At 40.8% G+C, this 10784-nt stretch overlaps 1 protein-coding gene across 1 annotated transcript in view; it reads left to right on the top strand.

Annotated features, from left to right (window-relative positions):
- Positions 1-10784, top strand: part of Atrnl1 (attractin like 1) — a 521748-nt gene that overhangs the window by 48000 nt on the left and 462964 nt on the right. The gene's annotated exons all lie outside the window — the stretch shown is intronic.

Consider the following 10784-nt stretch of genomic DNA (forward strand, 5'->3'; position numbering starts at 1 on the left):
TTCTCTGCCTGCCTGTGCCTTCCATCTTTCAAGCACTGGGATTCAGGTGGGCCACCACACCCCTGGCTACACCTACCTGACCACATCCACCTGGCCACACCCACCCGGTCATACCTTCCGATCACACCCACAAGCCACATCCACAGGCCACACCCACTGGCCACTCCCATAGGCCACACCCACTGACCATACCCACTTGGCCTTTACCTGGGTTCCCGAGAGCTGAACTCTACTTGCTATCCTGTTATTTATGTAGTAAACACTCCACCAATCGAGTAGCTAGCTGAACTGAAAACATGGAACCCAGAAGACAGTTCCAAATGTCTGAAAGCAAACAAGCAGCCTAAAATTCTGTATCTAATGGAAATATTATTAAAAAAAGGAAAACAACATAATGACATTTTCAAAACATCCCTGACCCCCTGCCCCGCAAACCCCACCACCAAACAAGTACAACCAACCAACCAACAAGAATTGAATCAGACAGCCTATCTCAGCCGTAGTGGGGAAAAAAACTAAGACAGTGTGTTGTTTTATAACTTACTTAACAAATAGGAATATGTTTGATATCACTTTTGTGATTGAATATTACATGCTACTAGTTTGTGATAATTTGGTATATTAAAAGGGGCTCACATTTTAATGTTGAGTTACCAAACATTTTTATTTTCACTGTTGGGAAAGGATTGAGGCGTGGAAGTTCGGGGTACACTCAAAGCCATTGCTGCCACAAGCCTAAGCAGTTAGATCTTATTCGTTCACATTTACAGAGAGGAGGAAGAGAAATGTCGTTGACTTGAAGGGTTCTCACTCTTCGAAGTTGACTCTTTTTATCCTGTTTGTATGTTGTGTCGACTGACGCTATCCTTTCCAGGGGGCTTCAACGTTGTCATAGAGGTCTGGTGTCTTTATAGCTTTGATTAACCTTGTTAAATGGGACAGTTCATGATGCTTTTTTTGCATATCTGTCATATCTGACAGTAGGAGCCTGTCACCATTCTCTCTGTCTCCCTCTGTCTCTCTCTGTCTCTCTCTCTCTCTGTCTCTCTCTGTCTCTCTCTCTCTCTCTCTCTCTCTCTCTCTGTGTGTGTGTGTGTGTGTGTGTGTGTGTGTATAATAACAGGGACTTAGATTTTGAAAACCTTTTTACCTTTCAGAGATTTTGGAGACAGATCAGCTTTGTAAGTTTACTGTTTAGGTAAACCACATTTAAGTTGATTCCGACGACCATACTTATATGTCTGCGTATTACATGTCTGAACCCCTTTCAGCAAATGCTTCATTGAATGGTTTTCAAGCTGTTTATTAGCTTCGAAAGAAAACCAGAAGAACTACTGACAACTCTCCGAGAAGCTGAAATATAAAGGAAATGTGTTACTAGTGATATTGGTAGGGGAAGCGAGCTAAGAGAGGATCGTGTTTAAGGTTAAAGAAATAATTACGTTTGTAGCCTGACCCAGGGCCGATCAAACACAGGAAGAAAGGGAGCACTTTGAAGAAAGGGGACACTATGCTAGATGAGTGTTTGCAAAAGCGGCAGTGGGAGGGAGGACCGAGGGGGAGCAGGTACTTCATGATCTTCGAGACAGGAGAGATGGCAGGCTACGTGACCACAAATACAGGAACTGGGTAAAGGCTTCGAGAACTTACACACCGTTCAGTTCTCTATGTTCTCGGTGAAATAAAAGTAAAGTCGTTGGTTGAAAACACGAAGCTAGCTACAGGACGTTTGAGCTGCAGAGAGATGATGTATGGAGTGATCGTTTGGGGGGAGGGGGAGGGCTGGGCGAGGGAAGTGAAGGATTGTGGGTAGGAGGGTGTGGCACTGATGTGAGGAATTGTAAGACACTATGAGCATTTTCAGCCCTGTGTCTGAGTCTTTAGCTTGAATGAACAACCGTGGTCTCAGTGCTCTTACTTAGTCTGGTTGTCAATATACCTGTTTACCATTCATTTACTTAATGTATAGATTCGTGGTCCTAGGGAATGGCATTATATTCAGATTTACTCAAACCATATTCCAATTTGGATGTCTACTCATTTGCCTTCTGACCACTGATGAAAGTTTTTCACACGAACTCATAGTCTTTCCAAGATTTCGCATTGTTTCCTTTAAACAAAACTTCTTTTGTTGTGATCGATTGTGGGAAATGATGCCTAGGGTTTGTTTTGTTCTGCTTTATTTTGCTATCTATCTATCTATCTATCTATCTATCTATCTATCTATCTATCTATCTATCTATTAATGGGTTGATTGATTGAGCCACCCATCCATCCATATGGTGTGGATAGTGTGGATACTTTCTTGCGTGCCCAAATGCCCGTGCACATGTGCATGCATGTATACAGAGGTCAGACATTTGCATTGAGCTTCTACTTTATTCTCCACCTTACTTTTGAGACAGGATCTCTCCCTGAACCTGGAGTTTACTGATTCGAGGGACTAGCCAGCGTGCTCCAAGGATTTGCTCTTCTCCGTCCTTCATCCCCTGAGTCATAGGCAGCTTCTTGCTTCCTGTGAGACAGGCACTTCACTAGTGGGCCAGCTCTCCCACCCGCCAGTTTAGATTTCAATGTGCAGTTTCTCCTTTACTAATAATGTAGAACGTCTCATGTTTATTGTCACATAATACTCTGACATTTTGGGCAAATATTCTGTCCATTTTATTATATTTGATAGATTGTTTCTATTTCTTTGCAGTACTGGTTTACTTTGTATCTTGCAATCCTGCTTTCTCAGAATGTGGGTTGTTTTTCTGTTCATTTATTATTTGGTAAATAGAACTTACATGTACATAGTCAAAGAAGTAAATTTTGTTTTCTTTTATTAGCTGTGCTTTGTATTTTTCTTAAATAACACTCTTCTATCATGTTTTATATTTTTATAATTAACTTTCAGATTTTTATAACTAGTTTGACAGTTAATTTTCAATCTAGGTAGGTAAGAGCTTGTGTGTGTGAGTGCGTGTATGTGGGCGTGTGCAGTAAGAGCTTGTATGTGTCTGTGCAGTAAGAGCTTGTGTGTGAGTGTGTGTCTGTGCAATAAGAACTGATGTGTGTGTCCAGTAAGAGCTTGTGTGTGTATGTGTCTGTGCAGTAAGAGCTTGTGTTTGTGTGTGTGTGCATATATACTCCCTGGGCATTGGTCAGTAACAGTTCATTCCTGATTGCCTATAGTACGGAAACCATTAAAAACAAAATTGTATCTAGATGATTAATATTTTCATACTTTTCTCAATGAAATCAGAATGTTCTGAACTCACACTTAGTGTGTGTGTAGGGGGTACATATGAGCAGGAGTGTGTGTGCATGTGTACCGGCTGCAGTGTGCTTATGGAGGGGAGAGAGTAGCCTGGGGGAGTTGGTTCTCTCTTCAAGCCATATGAGTTCTGGGATTGGACTCAGCTTGACGGGAGTGGCAGCAGATGCCCTTACCCACTGAGCTGTCTCCCTGGATGCTCGTATGGTTTTCCTAAGGCTACAGTTACATCTCACCATGAGCCTCATGTTTCTTATAGCTAACACTGAGAAAGTGCAATGTCTTAGGTCTGGAGCATGTGCAGCAGAACTGTGAGCCTGGCAAAGGCCCCAGGAAATGGTCTCTGCTTTTCCAGCGTTTAGTATATCCTGGGCTTTCTTTCATGTAACTATATCTTGATCTAAATTTTTGTCTGTATATGACTTGCTTTGTAAAGACTCCAGTCAGTGAATTTAGGGTCCGTGTGAATATAAAATTAATATGACCTCATTTATATCATGTACATTTTGACTTCATTTTACCTAAAACATTTGCAGAGACTCCCATTTCCAAATGAGGTCACATTCTGAATCTGAAGGTATATATTACCTTTGGGGAGGGTACTATACATTCAACGAATACTATATTTCTTCTGCTTTTATCTTGATGGAATTGAGACTTATATTTGTGTTTTATGTCAGGGTTACTGATTTTAGTATTTATCTGTGTAAGTGTTTTTAGGTTTTTTTTTTTTCGTAGAGGTTGGTTTAGATTTTACATGGGTAACATGAATAAGACCCTTCTGGGTTCTAAAGCTTTCCGTATTGTCTTTTCATGGCCGCTGCATCTTCACCTCAGTGAAGAGCAGAGGGAAGTAAGGCTTCATAGCATCGTTATCAATCCTCAGACTTAAACATTTTCAGCGTGCCTCTAGTAAGAGCTGTACGTGTTTGGGTTTTGTAGAAACCACTATTAAGGAGGTTTAATAAACTATTCTAATAATACCCATGCTACAGAAGAATGAAATTAGATGCATATCTATTACTTTGTACAAAATCAACTTGAAACGGATCAAAGGCTTCAATGTGAAACTTGAAACACTGTTGCCGGAAGAAAACCCAGATGCAGGAAAGTTTCTCTGAACTGGGCTCCGTTTGCTCCGGAATCACAGCCAACAACTGACAAATGGGACCTAAGAAAACTAAAACACTCCTCCACCACAGCAAGGCAAACAATCAACCACATTAAGAGGAAGCCTGCTGAGTGGGAGAGAATCTGTCAGCTATAAGTATAATAGAGGATTAATACCAGAATATACAAAATACTAAGAAACAAAAAAATCAATTAAAAAAAAATTAAAAGTTGTCTGTGGGTCTGAAGAGAGTTCCCAAAAGAAGAATTAAAAAAAGGCTAAGTGCAGAAGTGTGCAGCATCCTCAGCAGCTAGGGTCATGCAGATACTTGCTCTGAGATTTCATCACAGCTTGGACAAAACGACTATGGTCAAGATAACTGATGGCACACTTCAGTGAAGCTGTGGGGAAATGGGAACCTCATTCACCATTGCGGGCTTGCCAACTAGGGCAGCCACTTTAGAGAGATCTATGCAGAGAACCATCCGAGTCATAAAATCAAGTTTATCCTGAGACCCAGCCCAGCTCATCCTTGTCAAATCCCTGAGGGGCCTGACGTGTTACTCCACAGACCCTTCCTCAGTCACGCCCACTGCTGCTCTATGAACAATAGCTAGCAAGTGGGAACAGCCTACACCTTCTTCAACTAATGAATGGATGGTAACACACAATGAAATTCTATTCACTTGCAAAGAAAAATTAAATCATTATATGTGCAGTTACCTGGATAGAAATAGATAATAATTACACAGAACGGGGTAACACAGAGCCACAGAGACAGATGGCACGTGCTGTTTCTCATTTGTGGATCCTAGCTCCAAGTTTTCAGATATCAGTGTTTAACCCAGGGTGACAGTAGAAACCAGAAAAATGGATAGGGACCAAGAGGGTGGAGGAAGAGCTCTAGAGAAGAGGGGAAAGGAAATAGGTGCTGTGGAGGGGGTGGAGGATGTGGTGTGTGTGTGTGTATGTGTGTGAATATGTGTGTGTGTATGTGTGTATATATGTGAATATGTGTGTATGTATGTGTATGTATATATGTATGTGTGTGCGTATATGTGTGTATATGTATGTATATGTGTATGTATATATGTATATGTGTGTGTATATATGTGTGCATGTATATGTATGTATATGCATGTATGTATATGTATGTGTGTCTATGTGTGTATGTATGTATGTGTATGTGTGTGCATGTATGTTTGTATGTATGTATATGTATGTGTGTATTTGTGTATGTATATGTATGTATGTGTATGTATGTGCGTATGTATGTATATGTGTATGTATGTATATGTATGTGTGTACGTGTGTGTATATGTGTGTATTTATGTATGTATATGTACGTGTGTGCGTATGTAGTATTTACATAAAGCTGTATCACTTGGGGTGCTATGACACCCTAAGAGACAGACAATCTAACAAAAGCCTCAGGGCCAGGCATGGGGTACCTCTCTTCGGCTCGTTGGTCGGGGAGTCCAAGAGACTCTCAAAACCACATAGGATATTGCCATTGTCCCTGATTTCCTCTGTGAACTCAGGTGAGTCCTTGAGTTAAGGTGCTACAACTTAGGACTTAGGGGTATCTATCAGCTGGAAGTATGCTGGAAGCGTCCTTGAAGGCTAGCTCTCCTAGGAACCAAAGTTGCTGCTGTGGGAAAAAGCAGTCAGTAATCCTATCTAGGTGTAAAGACTACAGTGCCCAGCTGTCCAAAACCGTGGTATTGTAATCCTTGCCAACAACCCCTTGCTGGGCAACTCATAGAGCTCAAAGGAGACTCTACTACCACCATTTTCCTAAACTTATAATTTCTAACTGTATACTAAAATCCTATCCTCATACCTACAGATAAATGTAGCTCTCACCCCTCATCAAAGAAGCACACCCCCCCCCCCAACAGGAACATACATCCCAATCCTTCCAAATAGTGCCACCCCCTGATGACCAAGCATTCAGATATATGAACGTTTGGGGGCCATTCCTATTCAAACTACCACAGAGGCCACTGCAGAATCCAACAGTAGTCAAAAGTAAGAGAACAACACGAGAACAACAGACAGTGTGGTGCCCAGCCCCAACTGATACATCACAAGGCAACCTTTACATCTAAGGCTCAGAAACAGGGTGAGGGAGGGAGGAGGCAGAAAGATTAATAGCCAGGGGGCCTGGGTACCTGCTGTGAGACCGTGGCATCTGTATATGGCAGGGAAGTTGTACTTTTGAACAAGATCTGCGTGATGACCTCATTGGTTGATGTGCCAGTATGGGTGAGAAAACTTACATAGCCTCACCTATTGGTGAAGAGCTACAGGCAGTTAAAGGCTGCTGAGAGCGGGGTTGTCTTCTCCAAAGATGAGCTACCTGATTGCTTATCCAGTCCCAAGAGGCCAGCCTTAAATCACACATACACACACAAGCAACACTGCATGAACTCATGAGGCCATGTGCATGCACAGACGTGTGATCGGTGTGCATTCTGTGAAACTTCAAATTAATCAATGAAAATATCGGAAAATACGTTGGGAACAAATTTTTATTTATTTTCTTGGTTTGGTGCCAGCTTGTACCAAAACCCTTTTGAGAGTTCATTATCTGATGTTTTTTTCTCAAAGTAATTTGGCTAATTATCATGATTTATTTTAGTAACTCAACTTAAAAATCAACTTTAGTCAAATATTGCTATTGATTTCTGGTTATCTAATGTTTTGACAAGGAGCTAAAATCTTTGTTAACGTGAAATAGGATCATGCTTCTTGACTTTTGCAATATTAATTATTTGGTGTTAAGTATATAGCGGATGAATAAAGTTATTTGGGGTGTATTCTTTTTAATGCTGTAGATCACATTTTTAAAACCAGACTTTTTTTTTTTCACGAGTAGTTTCTAATTATAGCCTTTAAGAGAACTAAAGGTGCCTTTCGATGTATAGAATTTTAACAATGAAATTTATTACAAAGTGGTTGTAAGCATATTCAGATTATCTCTACGTGATTCAGCTTTTATAAGAAGTACTTTAAAGAACCGATCTATGAAACATATATTATCCATTAAGTCATTATGACAGTATTATTTTGTTGTTTTTGTTGTTGTTGTTGCATTTATGATGCGATGATATTTTGTTGCAAAATTTCTTATGACGGTTAGTGGCTTGCACTTTTTTCATTGAGCATTAGCTAAATTAACTAAGACCTCATCAATAGCATTATCTTTCTTAAAACAAAAATCGAAGCTAAGGCCTCATCAATTTATTTTAATGTTCTGTGCTTTTTGGTGCTTCTAAAGAATTCATCATCAAACCCACTTCCTAGATCTGCCATGTTATCCTCTAGGTGTTTATCATATTCTCCATGTATGTTTATGTAGCAGCAAATCGTCAATCTGCTCTGAACTCCCCGCCGATGGCTGGCGTGCATCTCGCTACCGCCCAATGCTCTCGAGTCCCTGAATGAAAGACAGACAGACAGACAGACAGACAGACAGACAGACAGACAGACACACACACACACACACGCCCGCCCGCGTGCCCACTGGCTTATTTCTAATATGCCCTAAGCAGTGCAAAGGATGAGCCACTTCCTAACTCCACGTGGCTAACACACACTCCCCTCCTAGATCCCTGAGTTATCACTTTATAAAATCTGTACTTTACCTTTGCTGTCCTGGACCTTGCTGGGCAGCCCTCCTGGGGCCGCTTCCCCTTGCACGGTGGGCTCGTTTTCCTGCATCTTTTCCTGCATGGTACGTCTCCTACTTTCTCCTCCTGGTGGACTCTCCTCTTGCTCCTCCTATGTCCATTCCCGGAATCCTAAAATCCCGCCTCCATCTCCCTGCCCAGCCATTGGCTGCCAGTAACTTTATTCGCCAATGAGAGTCAACTGGGATCCTCAGCATCTGAATCCGCAGATTCTCGTGTGATTTTGGATTCCGAAGTAACACAAATAGCATTTGAACCAATCCTCAACATGTTTACTATTTGCTTTACATTAATTTTTTTCATCAGTGTAACGTATATGCATCTGAGATGCATACGTGCCTGCATGCATGTTCATGCGTGTGTGGGTGCATATGTGTGTATGTGTACGAGCATGTGTTTATGCCTGCAATGTGAAGATCTGAGGTTGACTTACTTAATGGTTTTTTCTCTTTTGTTGCACTACAGTGTATTTCGAAACACGATCCGTTGCTGAACCTGGGGCTCGCCGTTTTGGCCATTTTAGTTATTCTAGTATGCCCTGCCTCTGCCTCTGCATCACAGTGACGGGTGGGCTCTCCCACCCGCTTTTTTATGGGTTCTGGAGTCTGAAGTCTTGTCTCCACATTTGTAGGGCGCGTGCTTTTTACTGTGAGCGTATACAACAGCGTCCTCAGTATGGGTCTAAATTCTTTCTCTGTTGTTTATGACGTTTAGTTACTTAAGTAGTGTTTCTTGGGTATACAATCTTCTCGTCATGGAACAAGTTTTGCTTCTTTGTCAAATGTCAGTTGGGTATACATATGTTGGTCTGTCTCTGGGCTCTCTAATCCATTCTGTTATTTGTCTGTAGTTTTTCAGTAACAGGTTGCTTCCCTTACTGTAGATCTTAGTAAACGTTGAGGGCATGAACAGTCAGTCCTTTGACGTTGTTCAGTATTTTTTCTTAAATATTAATTTAGTTTAATGTCCTTAAGTATTTATTTTATTTAAGTTTGTTTGCCTGAATCTGTACCTGTGTACAACATACGTACATGTGTCTATGGAGGCCATTCATTTAGAAACTTTGATTTTACTTTTATCTATGAATTTGTTTACATATTGTTTTGAGATAGGGTTTAAGTAGGCTACCTGGAGCTTGCTATGTAGATCAGGCTGGCCTCAAATTTAGAGATTCACTTTATTCTGCCGCCCAAGTGCTTGAACTTTTTTAAAATCAGAATTTTGTAGTCTTTTTCTTAAAACTTATATATTATATGAAGTATACATTTTATTATATATATATATTTATATGTGTATATAGATGTTTCTATATATAAATATGTTACCATATATAGTAACATATTTGTAGTGTATATTTAGTATAATATATATATATATATCTCCCTGGGGAGAGCTTCAGAGATTTCTGTTTTGTCTGCCTTTTTGTCCTCCTGGAGAACCTCTGTATTACTGGTCAGAAATTGTAGGTGCATGGGCTCAGTGGCCTGATTCGACTTTATACACAGAATACTTGCAGTAGGAGGCTGGTGTCTTTTAAGCTTGACTCTCTGGCATAGAACTCCTGCCTTATTGAGTAAGGTAGGATCAACATTCTCTCATTCTGGCTCCACTTTAATCTCCTAAGCCTGGTTGATAACTCTCACCTCTGCTGAGGGCTGAGGATGGAAAATCACCCAGACTTCTCCGACTTTTTCCTAGAATAGAACTTAGGTAAGAGTGGGGAACATGAGATTTGTGGTGGCCTAATGCTCTCAGCAACATATCATTGACCTGAAGTAGGAACTAAGGTGTGAAGTGCTTTGTCCCGCTGGCTCCACCCCTCGGAGTCAGAGATCCGTCCTTCTGCACTGGTGTCCATCATGGTGAGGAGATACTGGGAAGTAATAGTAAGGGACCTGATCCAATACCCTATTGCTTGTACTCTTTTCTCTGTCCTGTGGAAGAGAGGACTGAACTTGCGACCTTGTGAAGGCAAGGCAGGTACCCTACGGACGAGCTCTCTGTTCCGTGCTACACCCCTGCTCTGCTGCTTTTTATTGTGAAGCAGGACCCACTACAGTGCCCAGGCAGCCCTTGAGTTGTGATCTTCCTGTCTTAGACTCCTAAGTTGCTAACACCACAGGCCTGTGCTACCTGTTTGGAATCAGTGTTGACATTCCTAACCCAAGCTTAGCAGACTTTTTTAGGAAGTGTATAATGTTGCTCTTCATAGAGTTTTATGAGATCGAAAAATTTCTGAGACCTTAAGACTATTCTGAATTAATTAATGATCTTTTCCTGGAGAGACTGTGGAGCCCTTTGCATTGTCACTCTGGGAGTCCATCTCATTCTTTAAGTATTAGATTATATTAAAAAAAACACATGGTTTTAGAGACTAGATACAAATCAATAATTTTATACATGTTTACTGTGTTTATATTTTTAATCATAATTGTTGCAAGGTATTAGTCTATATTATTATTCATCTTTCCATGTTGGTTTCTTCAGAGACATTTATAATTCTGAGCATATGCTTCTAGTACTTTATGTAAATTTTACTGTTTCTGAAAAATGTATTTCAGAGGATTTATTTTTAAGTGTGTGTGTCTGTCCGTGTGAGTGTAGGTGCATGTATGAGCACAGCTGCACATGAGTGAGCACAGATGTATGTGAGTACAGGTGCTTATGAGCGAGCACAGGTGTGTGTGAGTACAGGTGCACATGAGCGAGCACAGGTGTG

The sequence above is a fragment of the Grammomys surdaster genome, unplaced genomic scaffold, assembly GCF_004785775.1.
Source record: "Grammomys surdaster isolate TR1022 unplaced genomic scaffold, NIH_TR_1.0 66, whole genome shotgun sequence".
Classification (NCBI taxonomy): domain Eukaryota; kingdom Metazoa; phylum Chordata; class Mammalia; order Rodentia; family Muridae; genus Grammomys; species Grammomys surdaster.